General features: G+C 36.3%; 1 protein-coding gene across 2 annotated transcripts in view; it reads left to right on the plus strand.

Annotated features, from left to right (window-relative positions):
* Positions 1-3,364, plus strand: part of RAP1A (RAP1A, member of RAS oncogene family) — a 75,781-nt gene that overhangs the window by 47,263 nt on the left and 25,154 nt on the right. The window lies entirely within an intron of this gene.

The raw sequence follows: 3,364 nt of genomic DNA on the forward strand, positions 1-3,364 counted from the left end.
TGTGTGTGTGTGTGTGTGTGTGTGTGTGTGTGTGTGTGTGTGTGTGTGGGAGGGGGGGTATCTTGAAGGATGAGTACTACAGTCCCTTTATCAAAAATGAACAGAATATGTATATGCGGTTTTATGTCTGGGTTTAATTTAGTGCCACTGATCTGGTTGTCTTATGCCAATATAATAGTATCTGTATTACTGTAGTTTTGGATTATGTCTTAAAATCAGGTAGTGTAAGACTTTTTTTTCTTCTCCATCTCTGTTAACTGTTCTGTTAACATTTTCAAAAAAAAGGTTATAGTCATCTTACCAATTTTTACAAAAAAGAAACCTGCTGATTGTGCTTGCACTGAATCTGTAGATCCACCTTGGAGAGAATTGACATTTTAACAGTAATATGGGCACATCTTAATATAATATGGCATGTCTCTCTGATTACTATGTCCTTAATTTCTCTGAGCCATGTTTTGTAGTTTCAGTGTATAAGCCTTACACATATTCTGTTAAATTCATCTCTTGAGTATTTTATGTCTTATTGGATGCTATTTTAGATGGTATTTTTAAAATTACATTTTTCAATTCTTTGCCTGTGTGTAGACATATGATAGTTATTATTTTTTGTCTCAACCTTTTATCCTGAAATCTTGCTACATTCACTTATTAGTCTGGTAGCTTTTTTGTATATTCTGCACAGAATCATTTTATCTGTGAATAAAGACAATTTTCTTTATTCCTTTTCCATAGTCTAGACCCTACTATTTGTAGCTTAGAACAGTGTTGAATATAAGTGGAAAGAGCAGATGTATCAGTAGAAGAAAAAGAAAAACTGTATAATACCAATAGGTGCAGAAGAAATATTTGAAAAAATCTAACATCTATTCTTGAGAATCCATATAAATGAAAGCTCTTAAGAAAGTAAAAGTGTATAAAAAAGATGTGAAACAAAAAAGTGTAAGTTTAATTAGAGTAACCAAAAATGCTGTTTAGAGTAGATAAGGATTTATAATCTAGGGCCTCCAACATTTGCATAGGAAAAAAAATCTTTATTTTTCGTAACTTCTGAAATGAAATTTAATATTTGTTTCTATTTTGAATGCAGGCAGCAAACCACAGTAGTAATATCAGCAGCAACTATGACTTTGTCACCAATAAATATTACTTTTAACTTTCCGTGTATCTTTGAAGTTTCTTTTTTAAAATATTGATTGATTGATTGTTAGAAAGTGCATACATAGGCCAGGGGCAGAGGGAGGCAGAGAGAGAGAGAATCCCAAGAGTCTCCACGTACCTGCGAGTGGCCTATCTTATAAACCATGAGATCATGACCTGAGCAGAAATCAAGAGTCAGGTGCTTAACCCACTGAGCCACCCAGGTGCCCCTAAAGTTTCTTTCTTGAAGATAACATATGGTTAGGTCTTGCTTTCTTGACTTTGAATTGGAATGTTGGAATATTGGAATAGATGATTTACATTTATGCAGTTGCCTTTTAATTGTATTGTTCTGTAGGTTTTATATTTGTCTCATCTTTGTTCTTTTTGCTTGTTTGTATTCTTTTCTGCTGTGTTTTGAATGAATCAGACCCCCCCCCCCCCCGGCTGCTCTAGGTTTTAGAGTATGCATCTTTTAACATATGACAGTTTATCTTCAAATAGTATTATACTACTCCACATATACTGTAAGAACCTTGAACAATATACTTCCCTTTTTGTGCTATTATTGTTAATACTTTTTACTTCCACATGTGTTGCAAAACCTTGTAGTACATTGTTATTAGTTTTGCTTTAAGTGGTCGAAAAAGTCTTGTAGATTTACTCTCACCATTTCTGGTACTTTTTATTCCTTTAGTAATCTTCATTCCTTTATGTAGATCCAATCTTCCACCTGTTATCATTTTCTTCCACCTGAAGAACTTCCTTTGCTTTTTATAAGTGTGTACTGGTGAACATTTTCCCCTTGCTTTTCCTCCTTCTTTACTTCTTTTGTTTACTTTGTCTCCCTCCCTCCCATCCTGCTTTCTTTCCATCCTTCTTTCCTTCCTTCCTTCCTGTCTATCTATTTGAAAAAAAAAAAAAAAAAAAAGCTTTATTTCACTTTCATTTTGGAAGAATAGATTCATTGTATTTAGCATTCTGGGTTGACCATTTTTTCTTTAAGCATTTTAAAGATACTCCATTTTCTTTTGTCTTGCATAGCTTCTCAAGAAGTCTACAAATCTTCTGGGATTTCAAGTGAATTGCCTGTTTTTCAACAAGGAGAACTTTAAAAAAAATTTTTTTTTTCAAGTTTTATTTATTTTTGAGAGAGCACGAGCAGGGGAGGGGCAGAGAGAGAGAGGGAGACACAGAATCTGAAGCAGGGTCCAGGCTCTGAGCTGTCAGCACAGAGCCCGACGTGGGGCTCGAACTCACAGACAGTGAGATCATGACCTGAGCTGAAGTCAGATGCTTAACTGACTAAGCCACCCAGGCACCCCATGGGAGAACTTTTCTGATCAGAACTTCAGTCTTTCTTAGCACTGTGGTTCAGCTTTTAAATCCCTGTTTATTCTTTGCCTTTACCTCATGGAGTTTCATCCTGCGTGCTGTGATTAGTGTTTGGCCAGAGACTCAAGTGAAGCCCTTTGCAGATTCCTAGAATTTTTTGTGCCTGTCTCCCTCTTTTTGATATGCTTGAGTTCTTCCTCCCTGTACCACAGTCTGAAAAGTACCTCCAAGCAGAAAGCCAAGACAGATGTAGGTCTTACTTTATCTTGTCCCATCTCTTAGAAATCACAGTCCTATACTGCTTATTGTCAAACATCCAAAAAACAGTTGTTTCATGTATTTTGTCTGTTGTTTTAGCTGTTGACAAGGGGATGGAAAGTCCATTCATACTTACTCCATCATGGCCATTGGAAATTCTTTCCTGCCCTTTTACCTTTTAGCATAACTGGAGATAAAAAAAAAGTTTGTATTTCTTTTCTTTTTTTCTAGCAATTTGTGTCTTATGGAGTATATTGCTAATACCTACCTATAAAATTTTAACAATTTCATCAACAATACTCTTTCATATCCTAAGTATTTTCAAGGTAACATTTTACATGGTTCAGCTGTAATAGAATAATGAACAAAATAGTATATGAATTACTGTATATTTTAAGCAAATTAAATAGCATATACATTAAAGCTCATGAGTGGGGCGCCTGGGTGGCGCAGTCGGTTAAGCGTCCGACTTCAGCCAGGTCACAATCTCGCGGTCCGTGAGTTCGAGCCCCGCGTCAGGCTCTGGGCTGATGGCTCAGAGCCTGGAGCCTGTTTCCGATTCTGTGTCTCCCTCTCTCTCTGCCCCTCCCCCCGTTCATGCTCTGTCTCTCTCTGTCCCAAAAATAAATAA

The sequence above is a fragment of the Herpailurus yagouaroundi genome, unplaced genomic scaffold (genome assembly GCF_014898765.1).
Source record: "Herpailurus yagouaroundi ecotype Mexico unplaced genomic scaffold, PumYag 77, whole genome shotgun sequence".
NCBI lineage: Eukaryota > Metazoa > Chordata > Mammalia > Carnivora > Felidae > Herpailurus > Herpailurus yagouaroundi.